The sequence below is a fragment of the Grampus griseus genome (assembly GCF_964374135.1).
Source record: "Grampus griseus genome assembly, chromosome: 18".
Taxonomy (NCBI): Eukaryota; Metazoa; Chordata; class Mammalia; order Artiodactyla; family Delphinidae; genus Grampus; species Grampus griseus.
The window spans coordinates 75950693-75968065 of record NC_139012.1 but is presented as its reverse complement, the minus strand read 5'-3'; the positions used below and the strand labels follow the sequence as shown (position 1 = coordinate 75968065).

Sequence of the window (17373 nt, the reverse complement as noted above, 5' to 3'; positions counted from 1 at the left end):
GTCTTTATCAAGAGACTCATTTATTAACTTGGAGGTTCTATACTCCTGCTATTCCTTTGATGGTTATTCTAGGTATTAAAAGATGCATCTTTGACTTAACCATGTGTAATATTAATTGGTGCATTTACTCTTTTCCCAAATAGTACAAGAATATTAGAGCACTTCAACCCCATTTACTCCCCCCATCCCTGACTTAATATGACAGTGTTGTATCTTTTAATTCTGTAAGTTTATACTCTACAAGATATTACCATTGTTGTATACAGTTAATATTCCTTTAGAATTACAACCATTTTTTCCATTTCTTATTCCTTCCTGCATTATTGTGCTTCCTTTTTGGATCATTTTCTTTCTACCTGAAGAATACGCCATAGTATTTTGTTTACTGTGGTACTCTTAACAAATTCTCTCTTTTAGTTTGTCTGAAAATGCCACCATTTTACTGGGTGTAGAATTCTAGATTAGCAATTTTTTGCTTTCAGTATTTTAAGATATTGTTACTCTTCTGTTTTGTGTTGATTCTGTCAAGAAATCAGCTGTTGGTCTAATGAACTGTTCCTTTGCAGGTAATGTGTCTGCATTATCATGCTTCGTTTTGGATCATTTTCTCTACCTGAAGATCACCCTTTTTACTTAGGCTGCTATGATTCATAATGCTTCGTGAATCTGTAATTTATTGTCATTAGTTTTGAAAAATTCTCAGCCATTGTCTTATTAAATATTGGTTGTACCCTCTGTCTCTCTTTTGTTTCTTTCTCCTCTCTTGATGGGATCCAATTATATGCATGCTAGCCCTTCTCATCTGTATTACTTATGTCTCTGATTTTCTCCTTCATGGTTTTCATCATTTTGTCATTCTATTCTTTATTTTGAATATTTTCTTATGATATAGCTTCCAGTTCATTAATAATCCCTTCTGCTGTACTTCTTCTGTTTTTAAGTTCGTCCATTGTATTATTAAATGCAGTCATTTTTTCAGTTTTAGAACTTTTTCTTTTCTCCTCAAAAATCTGTTGTGTTCTTTTCTTGGGCATTTGAGATTCTGTCAGAATTCTCAGTGTTTTATCATCTTGAATATTGTATGCTTAGTTAGCCCTTACGAGTCTATTTGTATTGTTTGCAGTTTCTGCTAGTTGTTTTGTCTCCTTGTGTGCTTGGTTATTTTTAACTGTGTTTTAGACATTGTGTTTGAAACTTTTCTGTCGAAATAACTTTATGCCTAGGAGGTAGTATCTTCTAACAATGAGCACCTTTATCTGGTGCCTGAAGGAGCTAGCAATCTGGGACTACATTAATCTGTTTTCAAGCTTTGATATTTGAAGCTGAGCTTCAGTCCTCGTGAGAGTCAGTATAGTTCTTGTTTCTTAGAGTACTGCTCTTTAGGGTGTCAATCAAAAGTGCATGGGCACTCCTTGACACCCTTTCCTTCTTTCTCCTTGGCTTTAGTGGTCCTTGGACTGTAAGTTTTATCTCCTTAGTCGTGCAGGGCTATCAGAGGCATCATTCAGCTCCTCAATAGCCTCTTTGTAGAGCTAAACATATCTCTTTGGCTATCATTAAATCCTGAGTTAGCTTGTCAATTATCTACTTTTTGTACCATATAAATTGTTTTTATTTTATTATAGTTTTTCTTACAGTCTCAGGCCAGTGATATTCTTTTTATTTGTTTGTTTGAATAATTGGAATCCTTTTTTTTCTTTTCAAATGAAATGTTTTGTAGAAAAGTAAGAAGCAATAAAAAGAGGATCTGTTTAGGTTGAAGCAGGGCCAAGGCCTTGATTCTTCTGTACTTCCTTCCCTTTTCCCCTTACTGCTCCTGAGTGATCTCATTAAAATCTTAAGGCTCTGTGAAAGTTTAAAAAATTTGTCTTGAAAGAAAACCTCACATCAGAAGCCTTTAAACATATTTGAGGCATATAGAGAGACATAATAAAAAACATAATGAACACTTTTATTTTTCTACTTAAGGAATAAAACATTAGAAAGTTCAAGCTCCTTGTGCGCCCTTTGTGGGAGGGAGAGTAATGCTTACCCCCACAGAAGATGTCCATGTCCTAAGCCCCAGAGCCTTTGAATATGTTCAGTTAACTGGCAGAGGGAAATTAAATTTGCAGATGGCATTAAGGTTTCTTATCAGTTGACCTTAAAATAGGAAGATTATTCTGGATTAACTGAGTGGGCCCAGTGTAATCACAAAGATCCTTAAAAGTGGAAGAGGGAAATGGAAGAGATGTGGCAGCAGAAGCCAGGTCAGAGCGGCATGGTATGAGAAGGGCTTCACCCATTGTTTCTTGCTTTGAAGATGGAGGAAGAAGCCCATGAGCAAAGGAATGTGGTGGTTGCCTCTGTAAGTTGGAAAGGGCAGGAAACTGATTCTCACCCAGGGCCTCCCAAAAAGAGTGCAGCCTGCTGGCACTCTTCATCTTAGCTCACTGAGACCCATGTTGGACTTCCAACTTACTGCTCTGTAATATAATACATTTGTGTTATTTTAAGCCAAGTTTGTAGTAACTTGTTAGAGCAGCAATAAGAAGCTAATACACCCTCCCTGATCAAATTTACATCTCTCACCCTAGAAGTAACAAACATGCTGCTGTTAAAATTGCTATGGATGCCTTTATCCCTCCATACCATATATGTGTTAAGTAGTGCTGTGAATGTGTTTAAACTTCATGTAAAGAGTATTGAATGGTACTTACCCTGTATCTGTCCAAAGAATTCTTTTCATCTTGCAAAAACTGAAACTCTGTCCCCATTAAGCACTAAGGCCCCATTCTCCCTCCCCCAGCCCCTGAAGACCACCGTTTCATTTTTTGTCTCTAGTACCTCACGTAAGTGGACTTACAGTATTTGTGAGCCATAGGTTTTTAACCTGTTCTCTCCATCATATTTCCCTCATTTCAGTTTTCCCCACATAACAGCTGGTGTGATCTTCTTAAAATGTCACTTTGATCATGTCTCTTCATTGGCTTCTCATTGCATTTTGTGATGACTCACAATCTTTCACATGCCCTCCCCGTCCTGGGTGATTGGGCTTCACCTCCATTGTCACCTCTCATCATTCCCTTCCCTGTTGGACGAGTTTCAGCCCCTCCTAAGCACCAAGTTCCTTCTTGCCTCAGGGAACCTGGTGCCTTGTGGACTGCTGATGTTAACATCTGGAATAAGATCTAGCAAATAATAAATATGCATTAAAACAGTTGAATAAGTGAAAACAAACTTTCTATCTATATTTTATTGGAAAAAAGGGGGCCACCCAGCAGAGATTTCTCATCCTGCCTTCTTTTCACCTTAGACCTTGTTAAAGAGCTACCTCACATTTTCTTTGTTCTTTACTGTGGCTTTCTGTTCTAGTTCTCCTCTTTGCCCTTTCTTCTATTACAATGCATTTGGCTTCAAATAATAGAAAATTCTATCTCAAAATGATTTTTCAGTAAGGAAGTTTCGATATCTTACAAAACCCTTAAATCAAGATTTAAGGCAGCCTCCAGCCATTCTCCAGGCGCAGCACCTCACTGTTGTCATTGAGATGCCAGGCTCCTTCCCTCTCTGTCCTGTCGCCTTCAGCATTAGCTTCATCCTGAGGCAGATCCTCTCATGCAGGTAAAATAGTTACAGGCACGTGGGGCTCCGCTTCCTAAGAGAGAGATTCTCTCTTCCAGAGGCTCTTTGATGATCAAGTCACGCCCCCACCCCTCCTTCTCAGGGAAGCCACCCAGCAGTCTTCACGTGACTCATTGGCCAGAATTGGTTCATAGCCTGTCTCTGAACTAATCATAGGCAAGGGAAGTAAAATGACTTTTGGACCATTCTGGCCCACCTGGGGGCTAGGAAGGGCTCATCTTCTTTTTTTGTTTTTTTTTAATATAGTGCACCAAACCGGTCTTGCTCCTTTTTTTAAAAAAAAAAAAGTTTTATTTAGTTGTTTTTGGCTGTGTTGGGTCTTTGGTGCTGTGCACAGGCTTTCTTTTAGTTGCGGCGAGCGGGGGCCCCTCTTCTTGGCGATGCGCGGGCTTCTCACTGCGGTGGCTTCTCTTGTTGCGGAGCATGGGATCTAGGCGCGTGGGCTTCAGTAGCTGTGGCGCACGGGCTCTAGAGCGCAGGCTCAGTAGTTGTGGTGCACGGGCTTAGTTGTTCCGTGGCATGTGGAATCTTCCTGGACCAGGGATCAAACCTGTGTCGCCTGCATTGACAGGTGGATTCTTAACCACTGCACTAGCAGGGAATCCCCAGGGCTCATCTTCTTTTGAGGCACATAGTTACATTAAGGAACAGTAAATAAACCTGAACAAAACAGCATTCTGTAAGAAGGAATCAGGAGGAATGGATACTGGGTAAGTAACCAACAGTGTCAACTGCATATATGCTGTGCCAGACCCTGTGACAGCAAGTATTTGTCACTTTTCCTTGAAGGTGTCCCTTCTCCTTTCTAACCTCTAACCCTCTTTGTATGCTCTGGTGCTTCTGTGCTCATCTTGTTTTGATCCTTCTTACCTTTCGTAAACGTGGGCATATTACTTTCAATTTGTATGCAATTGAAGTTATCAGTATAAAGTAGACAGTTATATCTCTAAGATCTTTGTTATAATCCTCATGTTAACCACAAAGCAAAAACCTACAGTTGATACACAAAAGGTAAAGAGAAGGGAATCAACACATGCCACTGCAGAAAATCATTGATTCGTTAAGGAAGTCAGCAAGAGAGGTTGAAAGGAATATGGGAATTACCAGTAAGCCAGAAAACAGTTATTAAGGTGACATTAGTGAGTCCTTATCTATCAATAATTACTCTAAATGTGAATGGGTTAAAATCTCCAATCAAAAGACATAGAGTAACTGAATAAATTAAAAAACAAGACCCAACTATATGTTGCCTATAAGAAACTCCCTTTAGTGTCAAGGGACACACATAGGCTCAAAGTGAAAGGATGGAGGGCTTCCCTGGTGGCGCAGTGGTTGAGAGTCCGCCTGCCGATGCAGGGGATACGGGTTCGTGCCCCGGTCCGGGAAGATCCCACATGCTGTGGAGCGGCTGGGCCCGTGAGCCATGGCTGCTGAGCCTGCGCATCCGGAGCCTGTGCTCCGCAACGGGAGAGGCCACAGCAGTGAGAGGCCCACGTACCACACACACACACACAAAAGTGAAAGGATGGAAAAAGATAGTCCATGCAAGTAGAAACCAAAAGAGAGCAGGAGTAGCTATACTTAAGTCAGATAAGACAGACTTTAACTCGAAACCTGTAGCAAGAGATTCTTTAAAAGCCAATGGTAAAGGGTTTATTTCACCAAGAGAATAATATAGCAATCATAAATATATACCCCCCAACATTGGAGCACCCAAATATATTAAGTATAAACTAACAGATACAAAGGGGGAAATATGATACAATATGGTAAGGGACTTCGGTAACCCACTTTCATCCAGGCAGAAATCAGTAAGGAAAGATTGGACTTGAACCATACTTTAGACCAAATGGACCTAACAGACATGTATATATATATATATCACATTCCATCAAACAGCAGCAGAATATACATTGTTCTCAAGCACACATGGAACATTCTCCAGGATAGATCATATGTTAAGCTATAAAACAGGTATTAGCAACTACCACAAGGGTGTGACTCCCTCTCTGAACCTGCCTGTGTGTCTATCCACACGTATTGTACTTTTTCCTCCTAATAAACACTTTACTTGCTTCACTACAAAAAAAAAAAAAAAGGTTTTAGCAAATTTAGGAAGATTGAAATCATATCACCTGACTTTTCTGACCACAGTGGTATGAAACTAGAAATCAGTAACGGGAAGAAACCTGCAGAATTCACAGAATGTGGAAATTAACACACTCTTGAATAACCAACCAATGGGTCAGAGAAGAAACTGAAAAGGAGATAAGAAAATACGTTGAAACAAACACAACTGGAAATACAACATATCAAAACTTTTGGGATGTGTTAAAAACAGCTCTATGAAGGAAGTTTATAGTGATACACACCTACAATAAGAAACAAGAAAGATCTGAAATAAACAACCTCACTTTACACCTCAAGGAACTAGGAAAAGAACAAACTAAGCACAAAGTTAGCATAAAGAAGGAAATACCAAAGATCAATGCAGAAATAAATGAAATAGAGACTAGAAAGACGATAGAAAAGGTCAATGAAACTAAGCTGTTTTTTGAAAGATAAACAAAACTGACAAACCTTTAGCTAGACTAAGAAAATAAAGAGACAGGATTATTCAAATAATGTCAGAAATGAAAGACGAGATATTACAAACGGTACCACGGAAATACAAAGGATCATACGAGACTACTATGGACAATCATAAGCCAACAAATTGGATGACGTAGAAGAATGGACGAATTCTTAGAAACATACAACCTACCAAGACTGAATCATGAAGAAATAGAAAATCTGAAGAGACCAAAACGAGTAAGGAAATTGAATCGGCAATTGAAAACCTCCCAACACAGAAAAGCCCAGGACCAGATGGTTTCCTTATGGAATTCTGCTAAACATGTAAAGAAGAATTAACACCAGTTCTTCTCAAACTCTTTCAAAAAATTGAAGAGGAGAGGATCACTGTTAAATTTATTTTTTGAGGCCAACATACCCTGGTACTAAAGCCAGGTAAGGACACTACAAGAAAGAAAAACTACAGTTCAATATTTGATGAATATAGATGCAAAAATTTTCAACAAAATATTTGCAAACCCAGGTCAGCATTACATTAAAAGGTTTATGCATCATGATCAAATGGAATATATCCCTGGCATGCAAAGATGCTTCATCATACGCAAATCAGTAAGTATGATACACCACGTTAATAGAATGAAAGATAAAAATCATATGATCATCTTAATAGATGCAGAAAAAGCATTAGACAAAATATAGCCTTTTTTTAATGATAAAAACTCTCAACAAAGTGGGTATAGAGGGAAAGTACCTCAAAATAATGAGTCATATATAACAAGCCCACAGCTAACATCATACTCAATGGTGAAAAGCTCCAAGCTGGTTTTTTTCCCCAAGTGGGAAATTAATTTTTCCCACTACCTTTACATTTTGGGATTAATCTAGTTCTGATAATTATGGGTACTTCCCTCCTTTCCTGTAGTCTTATTGTGCCTTTTCTCTTGGCTTCAAACCACTCAGAATGTTAATTTGTTAAATCATAGGTTTTATACACAATTAAAATTTTTTCACCTCTTTGCTCTCTTTCAGTTTTATACAATTGAAAGATTATAGATATGTGAATGCTACAAATAAAACTTGAACATTCAGGTGGTCTTTTGTTTTAAGGTATCAGACCTATTTTTTTGTTGTTCATAGAATATATGACAACAGCTTTAAATGAAAAGTTTTTGATAGCTTATATCTGCTCATTGCCAGATAAGTTGTTAGTTAGACACTGACAGGAGCAGAGTTTGAGAGTGTGTGTGTGTGTGTGTTTGTGTGTTTTAATGACAAGCAAAATAGTGTGTTAGCTCATGTAGATAGAGGAGGTGTGTTCATTCACACGTGACCCATTTGCACTGTGGTGAAGCTGCCTGAGAGTATTTTAACTGGAAGCAATTTGTAAACGAGTTGGTAGCCACACTTTCAGAACAGACTGATAGAGCCTTGTGGGGAGATATTTTCTGGAATGACTGCCTGTGTTTGAGGTCCAGGTTTGCTGCTGTCTAGCCTTGTGACTTTGGATTCTCTGTCCTTGTATGTAAGATGGGATAATGATTGTAAGTTGTTGTGAGTCATTATTAAACACAACTCTTGCTGTATAAGGGATAATCTGTCATAGCTATGTAAACTGTATAATAACCATGGTACATTTTTTCTTCATGAAACACCTGTATAATTATTCTCATGTCTATTTGAGTTAAAATAGTACTATGGCCAGTTAGTAACTTAACTATACTAAAAAATTATTTTCTTCTTCCTCTTCCTCTGTGTATACATATACACACATGTATATTGGGATGTATATCTGTATATATCTCTCTGTATATATGGGTAAGTATACATGTATATAGGTATACACTATATATGTATACATGTACACACATTTACACATGTATTTTAAATATATTTATGTACGTGCATAAATATTTATACAGAAAGCATGTATGCATCCTCTCTATACATAACTACATACATGCAAAACACATTTTATGTAAATTGTTCCAGATCATGTGAGGCATGGACTTTAACATGCGTTTATCTTAAGTGCTTAGTGTAGTACTTGGTATGTGGAAAGTGCTTGTTACGCATTGTCATCATCTCCTGGGAGTCCCACTCTTTGTCTCCCTGTCTGGAAGTCACATTTGTTGAATATACACTTGTGGAGAAATAGGCTTTCTGGTATTTGGGGAAGTTGGGGGCAGAGGTATGCTTCCCACTCCTGGGAAATGTCTCTGCTTCCTCCCCGCAGGTGACCTTGCTCCCAGAATTAGGAGAACACAGGGCTTATAAATCTACTAGTAGAGTGATTTTTTGCAGAATGGTATGAAAGTGCCAAATACAAAAGATTACTATTGATATTGCTGTAAGACTTAAGCTTCTCCAATCTGACCCGACCCCGGCCGGCAGCTAGTGCCCCCCCAGCCCTGCCCACTTGGAGATATACTGCATCTTTTCTTATTCTGTGCAGCCATCTCGTTTCTGGTGAGATGTTACATCCTTAGCTAATTACAGTGAGTCCCTGGCCAATTTTACCTTATGTGTGATTGAGGTGGGGCAGGGCTGGAAGGAAACGGGAGAAAGAGACAGGTTTCTTCTTTCCTGTGAAGCCCAGCACCTGTATCTGGGATTGTTCTTAGGCAGCCGGCTTGAGTTTATCACTCTTTAATTCCACTGCTGTTCACTTATGTATTGAAAATAGCAAAATTTATAGTTTGGGTACTTGTTATTTGATTTTTGGATTATTGACAATAGCTTCCTAATTAACATTCTTGCCTCCAATCTTTTTTTTTTTAGATTTTGAGATTAATTCTGATTGAGGTTGACAATTCTTATTCATTATGGTATTCAACAAATATAAAGTATAACTGCGTGGATTTAATACACTTTATAAAAAATTGAAATATAGTTGATATACAATATTATGTTAGTTTCAGGCGTATAACATAGTGATTCAACTTTTTTTTCTTTTTTTAACACCTTTATTGGAGTATAATTGCTTTACAATGGTGTGTTAGTTTCTGCTTTATAACAAAGTGAATCAGCTATACATATACATATATTCCCATATCTCCTCCCTCTTGCGTCTCCCTCCCACCCTCCCTATTCCACCCTTCTAGGTGGTCACAAACCACCTAGCTGATCTCCCTGTGCTATGTGCTTGCCTCCAATCTTGATCCTACTAGTGTGTGCTGATGTTGTGTGATTTTTAAGTCTAATCTAATCAGATCTTAATTTTATTGTGTTTAACATTGTCAAATATCTATGTAATTCTGTTGAAATTTTCATAAATTTTACATATCTTTGGCATTTGCCAAATTTAACTCTCCTCCCACCATAATTTTTTCCCCGTAATTTTAGGAAGTTTTATTTTTGTACTTGAGTAGTGATAGTTCCATTTAACTGATTGTTTTTGCTGTTTTTTGTACATGGAATTGAGTTGAAAATACTGCTCGATACATGGCATCCTGGCATTGTCAGTCTGTACAAGGCCCTACGTTTTTATTTTTCATCCTCTCATCTCTGTCCCATTCTCTTCTTCCATTATAATAGGCTCCCATTCTTATGAATTTAAAAGGTAGATTAAGGGAAAAACATTTATAGGGTACCTTAATAGCACATCAATCTTGAGTACTTATTCACAATAATACTTGGAGTACAACACGTTAATATTTAAGAAATGTTCAGGTGTATTCACATGCCCGATGTAATGCTACTTTTAAGAAGAAAATGTTTGGGGCCAAGTAGAAATAAATTAGGCAGATACGCGAAATAGCAGGGAAGACCAGTTAATAGGGAGGAAAATATTACACATTAATTTCTGTTTTCATTGTTGCTCATTTCTTCTAGCACAAATATTAAGGAGAAAAAGAATGATTATATGACCAGTGTCAAAATATAGTTCTTGAAGTCAGGATGCCTGATTATATAACTTTACTCTTTGTAGAGTTATGTTCAGAAAAATGACACTGGGAAGGTGATCTAAGAAAGATAGGTTGGTAGTTGTCTTTGATGGAAACCCCCTACATTTAGTGATATCTGATCATGTTACTGTAATCTTGTAACTAAACAGACAGAAAGGACCAGGAGTTTCTTTCCAGTTTCCAAGGTTAGAAATACTTTTTAAGCTCTGCATAGCTTTTTTTCCAAACAAGGTAAAGATGTGTTTGAAGTATGAGAGCTAACAAATTGAGCTTAAATCCCACAAGATAATGCAGAGGAGAGAGATTCATAGCTAGGTTTACAAGAAGCTTTGTAACTTCTTGGAGTTTGGCCTCTGGAGTTGCCAAGAGACTTGAAAGTACCTCCTGTTGGGTCTATCTTGCTCACTGGTGTATCTCAGGTACTATAGCTGTGCCGAGCACAGGAATGCCCCCAAATCAAGAATTAGTAGGTCTAATAATCTTTTAAATAAGCTTATGTCATTAACCAGCAAGTTAACTTGTGGATTTCATTTGTCAGAATGATCAAAAGAGCAAAACATGTTAACTACGACAAGGAATTTTAAGCAAAGTATAGCATGGCTAGTTAGAATGTGTTCTCTAAGAGCTGACCCGATGTAAATTAAAGGGACTGGTGTTTCAATTTGCTTTAATGCATTGTGACTTCATGTAAGGTAATTGGGCATCATGAATGTTACAGGCCACCGGAATGCACCTGTAGGAAAGTTTACTTGCCTGCTGCAGCAAGGGCAAGTGCACAACCTGGGAACCAGAGCAAGTGGGGCTTCGTCGGTAGGTTTGGGCTGAATGATTCTAAGGAGAGATTGGGAAGTAGACCAGCTCTGCATTGGATACTGTTGTGAGGTGGGGTCAGTTTGGTAATTGGGTATCTGAGTATTCTGTTCAGAGGTAGGCGGAATGAAGCAGAGCTGGGGACTCATTGGTAAGAGAGCAGTAGTCACTCAAAAAAGGGCCATTTTAGTCATTTTGCCATTCTGGTGTGGCCTTGGGCAAAACTTTATTTCCTGTTTGCCTTTTCTACAGAGGCCTTGCTGCTAATCTGTTAGGGATATCACAATCTGATTTTCAGTGGGGTTTATTTTCACTTTCTTAGTCCCTCTTTTTGGCCAGATTCAGCCATTGAGGATATTGTTCTGTGAAATCCAGATCTTCTCTGTGCTGGAATTCTGTTGATCAGGAGACTTCAGAGAGTCTCATCTACTGTTGGACTGCAGTCAGTTCTTTGTGACTACTTTTTGTTGTTGTGGGGTCAGTTATTGAATCATGCAAAGCAAAAATGGCTGTGCACATATAAGACTCTGGAGATCACATTTGAACTCTAGAACACTGACAAATGCTGAGAGATTACGGACAGTTTGTTGTCTACTTCTAAGCCAAGAGCCAAGGTCCCAAGTGTGGTTTTGGTGTAGACAGAAACTTTCCTAGGTTTGACATCAGAGGGGCTGTCTGTCTTATTTACTATTTTAGTTTACCATTTTATGGACTTCCCTGGTGGTGCAGTGGTTAAGAATCTGCCTGCCAATGCAGGGGACGTGGGTTCAAGCCCCGGTCTGGGAAGATCCCACATGCTGCGGAACAGCTAAGCCCGTGCACCACAACTACTGAGCCTGCGCTCTAGAGCCTTCAAGCCACACTACTGAAGCCTGCGCGTCACAACTACTGAAGCCCATGCACCTAGAGCCCGCGTGCCGAAGAGTAGCCCCTGCTCGCCACAGCTAGAGAAAGCCTGCGAGCAGCAACAAAGACCCAGTGCAGCCAAAAAGAAATAAAAAACAAAACAAAACAAAAGAAAGAGTTGCTTAGTAGTTGAGTGTAATTGCCCAAGAACTAGAGTGAGCTGAGTTGCACCCAAAAGAAAGTGGCTACAATCTCAACAGTTGGCTTGTTTGCATATTTTAGTGAAATCCTGAGCAAATTGCAGCCAGGTATGAGACTCATACAAGGAGTGACTGGGGATGCAAAGAGCAATATTATAGGTATCATTGTTAGAGATAACAAGTATCTGTTAAAAATTCAGAAATTTAAAGCAGCAGAGAGGAAGGGAAGAGCTGGCGGTGCGGGAAGGTGGGGAAAGCATGCAGATTAAAGCCTGACTGTCTTTGGTTCTGGCCATTTAGATTTTGTTCCGTAAGCCCTGGGGGTGGAAGCTCTCTCTCTCATGCTGCTTGATCCAAAGGTCTTGGGTATAAGCTTTCTCATTCTAAGACCATCTTCTGGACGATTCTTAGCAATCCTCAATTTGGGGTCTCTGGCTGCACAGTCTTCCAGTAACTTGAGGAAGTGTTGTGTTGTTGTAATTGAGAGCTATGGATCCAAGGAGTTTTACTGCAGAATATGGCAAGGTCATTTCCATGGGGGTTCAAGTACAGTCTTTCCCTAATGATGCTTCAAAAATAGCCAAACACCTAATCTGAGCGCATGTAGAGCTGATTAAGTGTCTGGCAAGGGAAGATAGTTGTTTACATCAGTGATAAGGTTGAACAGTTCTGGAAAATTATTTTGTTAACCAGAATTATTATGTCACATAATTATCATTTCTTTTCTGTGATGGAAATAATTAAGATATAGTCTCTTAGCAACTTTGAAGTTTGTAATACGGTATTGTTGTATAAAATCACTGTGCTGTGCAGTAGATCTCCGGGATTAGAGCTCCAGGATTTTTTATCTTCTTATTGCAAGTTTTACTCTTAAACAACATCTCCTCAGTCCCCCAGCCCCCAGCCCCTGGTAACCACTATTCTACTTTCTGTATTTACGAGAGACTGCACATATAAGTGATATGCATGCAGTATTTGTCCTTGTCTGTCTGGCTTGTCTCACCTAGCATAATGCCTTCAAGGTCTACCCATGATCCATGTTACCACAAATGGCAGGATTTCCTTCTTTCTCGTGGCTGAATAATATTGACCCTTTTTAAGTGGCCGTTACCCATCTTCACTGGAAGCTTGTAAAATCTACTGCTTGTCTCCACTTTTCTGAAATGCCTAAATATTGTCTTGATGTGCATCTGTTTTAATTCATTTGTGATAGGAACTCACTGAACCCTTCCAGGTTTACAAATCCTGTCCTTCAGTTTGGGGAGTTTCCTTGAATTACTTTGTAAGTTTTCTTCCTCTCTTTTCTCTGTTCTTTTTTTCTGAAACTCCTAATTATTTGTGTGTTGGATTTCATGGACTGGTTCTCTAGTTCCCCTATTTTTATTTCACATTTCTCTAACTTTGTTTTATTGCTCTGTTTTCTAGGCTCTCTCTTCAGTTTATCTTCTACCCAGCCAGTTCTGCTTCCAGATGGATCTTGTCCTCTCAAGTCTCTGCTTTGGAGGATTTGGCTCTGCAAATCTAATTGGTTCTCAGCTTTCTTTGCTATCAGCTTCTTATTTGGTTTTCTTGGATCCTTGTCATCAGCTACTGTTCTACTGTTTGTCCACTTACATTCTAGTTTCCAAATTTTTATGCTATCTTCTCTCTCATTTTTCATCCTTATGGGTTTATGTCTTTAAAATTTTTTCTTTGCCATAGTCTTAGTAGGGTGTTAGGAGGGGAGTGAAATTTGATATGTGTTCAGTACTCTATTTTACCAAAACACTACTCATTTTTTTTTAACCACTCCTTTATAGCCATTTTATATTTTTGACTTCCCCTCCCATCTGTTAAAGGCAAGTGTTCATCATGGCTGTGCTCTCTTCTTTTTGGTCTTCTCACATGACACACTTTCTCTCAACTTTGTTTATTTATTTTTAAATGTGATGTTTTCTTGTCATACTCATTTGTTTTGTACACTCCTTGAAGTGAAGTATACATATTCTGCACCCTTTGGAGAGAGCTGGCATGAAAGTCCCCCTCCCACCCTACCTCTGTCTGTTTCTAAGGTAGGCAAACCTCAGGGCTGTCCATGTGTTTCCATGATTTTAAGCTGCTGCCGGTCTTTGCTGTTCTCTGAGCATGCCAGATCCTGTCTGTGCTTCTGTATTTTTATACATGCTTTTCCCACTCCCTGGGATGCCTCATATAACTACTGATTTCTTTTCCCAGCCCCTCCTTCCTTTCCTGACAAACTTCTTAAGTCTTAAGAATCTCTGCTTAAGTAGACTCTTTCTGAAGCTTTCTTTCATCTTCCTTCAACCCTTCAAGGTATAGTTAGTTGATCATTCCCTCTGTTTATGGTACTATTATATAGAGCACTGTACTGCAGTTATCACTGATACAATCTGACTACTTCGACTGGATCATGACTGAACGTAGGGAACGAATCTTTTTCCTCTCCAGGGTGCCTTTTTACAAAAAAGTGTTGTGTGCATGGCTAGAGAGATAAGTGTGCTCTGTAAACCACAAAGCACTATTATGTTATGATGGTAATTATTATTAGGTGATTTTTAAGAGGCAGTTGCATTTTTGATAATCACATCTTTTCAAAGTTTTTTTGTTCTCCCATTTTACCTTTCTTTCTGATAACTTACTTTTATAAAATATAAAACATTAACTACTTGGGATGGGGGAGAGAACTGATTGCAGATTAGAATTTTTTAGCTCATTTTGAAGACATTTTCACATGGCTGTCTTTAACAAAGAGAAAGTCCAGGGGGTGTTGTCAAGGAGGTGAGTTAGTCTCTGGTTTAATTTATTTCCTTCCCCACCGTTCTCTCTCTCTTTCCTTAGAAGGCTCAAGTCTAGGAAGTTATCCTCAACAGTAGATATAACAGAACCTGTTACACTCCTGGGTTGACCATCTGGTTAAATCAGTACCATGCACATGAACTGTCTAATCTCTAACAGATTTATTCTGATCCCAATTTCATTTTATTTTTGTGTCACCCTCTTTAATGTCTCCTTTAATTCTTTCAGAAATCATTCAGACTTGGTGAACATTAAGTACAGATATTCTTAGTGTATTTTTAACATAATGTGTGCCCATGGTGCTTTACAGGAAAGTACTTGTAAATCTGATTGTCGTAAAACAAATCTTTTTTCAGAAAAATAATGTAATTGTGATTTGTTTTTACAACTAAGGATGTGGTGTAAATATGTTATAAAAGGAAAGATAAAGTTACATAAACTTTATGGATAACTTAAAATGATAAAGTATTAAACTTACTGATTTTATAAGGAGTTACTCATCTGTTCAGTCAAACCTTAACTCCGGCTCTATCACTCTGCCCTTACTTTTAGTTTTTTTTTTTTTTTTTTTTGCAGTACGCGGGCCTCTCACTGTTGTGGTCTCTCCCGTTGCGGAGCACAGGCTCCGGATGTGCAGGCTCAGCGGCCGTGGCTCACGGGCCCAGCCGCTCCGCAGCATGTGGGATCCTCCTGGACCGGGGCACGAACCCGTATCCCCTGCATCAGCAGGCGGACTCTCAACCACTGCGCCACCAGGGAAGCCCCCTTACTTTTAGTATTTGACCTCATTTCCAACATCAGAAAAATAATGAAAGCCATCAAAATGAGAACTCCCCTGACTTTTTGCCTCTGAACCAACTTCTTTGCACCGGTATCTATCCTTTCCTCCCTCCTTTGTCTTCCTGTTAACAGTGGAAGACACATTTCTCCTTCTCGCTCTGAATCTAATCTCTCCCCAGCATTTCAGTCTTTGCTCTTCTCGTTTTTCCCTCTCATCTCCTTTTCTCTGGGTTCTTCCTTTCAGTACTTAACATAATCAAGCCTCTTACATCTTAAAAAAAATTCTTTAACCTTGTGTATTCCTCCAGCTGCTGCCTTATTTTATCACCTTCAAAGAATTACCTACTTTTATTGTCTCAGTTAACTTATGCCCCCTTCATTCCCCAGCCTTCTGCAGTATCTGCCAGACGTCACTGCGACTATTTTTGCCTAGTCCAGTGTCCCCTGGTGACTTGATCGTTGCTAAATTCAGTGGACACTGCTCGCTCCTCACCTCACTAGACTTCTCGGCGGCTTTGGATACTGTTTACTGTTCTGCCCTTTTTGGAAAATCCTTTTCTTACCAGTCCTGCTCTTTGGTCTCGCCTCATGTACTCTCCTGGCTTGGTTGACAGTGTGCATATGCTGACATCTTCAGCTTTCTCTTGAGCTTTAGACGTGCTCATTCAGCTTGCCATCCCCACGTAGGTGTCTCACAGGTACCAGACTCAGCCTGCGCACAGTGGAGCCATCATCTTCCTGTTCCCTTGGACCTTTTCCTCCTGCTGTGTTTCCTGTTCCGGGGGATGATGTTGTGTTGGCCTGTTCCCTGGGGCAGGAGTCATTATGTCTGACCCCATCTCCTTCCTCATTCCCAGGGTTCTGTCCTTTGTGCTGCTGGTCTGCCTTCCGTCGCTCCAGTCTGTCCCCTTGGCAGCAGCCAGCATCATCTCCCACCTGAGTAGTTTGGACACTGTGGACTTGGCTGGTCTCTCGGTTTCCTGTCTTTATTTACTGCCCCCCAACATTTAAAAGGCCACCAAAGCAGAGGAGGATTGATATTCTCCTGTTTAAAAATTGTTAACAGAGTGTCTCCTCTTGTTCTTGGAGTATAAAAAGACTTTTATGATCTGGTTCCTAACTGTATCCCCATCCTCATCTCCCGTTGTTTAATGTATGTTCTTCAAGTGCTTTTCCCTCACCTCATGTGCCCTCACACTTTGTTCCCCTCTTAACACACACACACACACACACACACACACACACACACAGAGCACAGTTTTCAAAGTGCGATCTGAGAAGCTCTAGGTGTCCTCAAAATCCTTTCAGAGGGTCGGCAAGGTCAACACTGTTTTCATAACAGTGCTATGTTATATGCCTTTCTTCATGCTGATTCTCACGAGTGTACAGTGGGTTTTTCTCAAAGGTGACGTGACACGTGATGATGCCATTGCTCTGGTGGATAATGGATATGTGCTTTCGTAGGTTGTGTTTTTTAAGAGTTCCCATTTTTCAATTCTAAGAGGGTTAATATTGATAGAACAAACAGAACCTCTTCAGGGTCCTCAGAGACATCTAAGAGAGTAAAAGGGTCCTGAGTCCAGAAAGTCTGAGGACTGCCATTTGGGCCTCAGTGAGATGGGATTTCCTCTGAGAAGGCTTTGCCTGGGTCTCCAGGCAAAAGAGTGACTTTTGGGTAGCTCTGTGGTTCGTACTTGCTCTGTCACAGCATTATCATATTGTCTTGTGGTGGGTTAGTTATCTCTCACCGCCAGTAGCCACAGAAAGCTCCATAAAGGAAGGAATTCCCTTGTATCCCCAGGACTTAGCACAGTTCTGGAGACACAGTAAGTGCTCAG

The 17373-nt window shown here is 39.6% G+C and overlaps 1 protein-coding gene across 3 annotated transcripts in view; it reads left to right on the top strand.

The window, feature by feature from the left end:
• The window catches only part of CDK8 (cyclin dependent kinase 8), a gene marked incomplete at its 5' end in the record, with an annotated part of 192839 nt that overhangs the window by 32629 nt on the left and 142837 nt on the right, over nucleotides 1-17373 (top strand). The gene's annotated exons all lie outside the window — the stretch shown is intronic.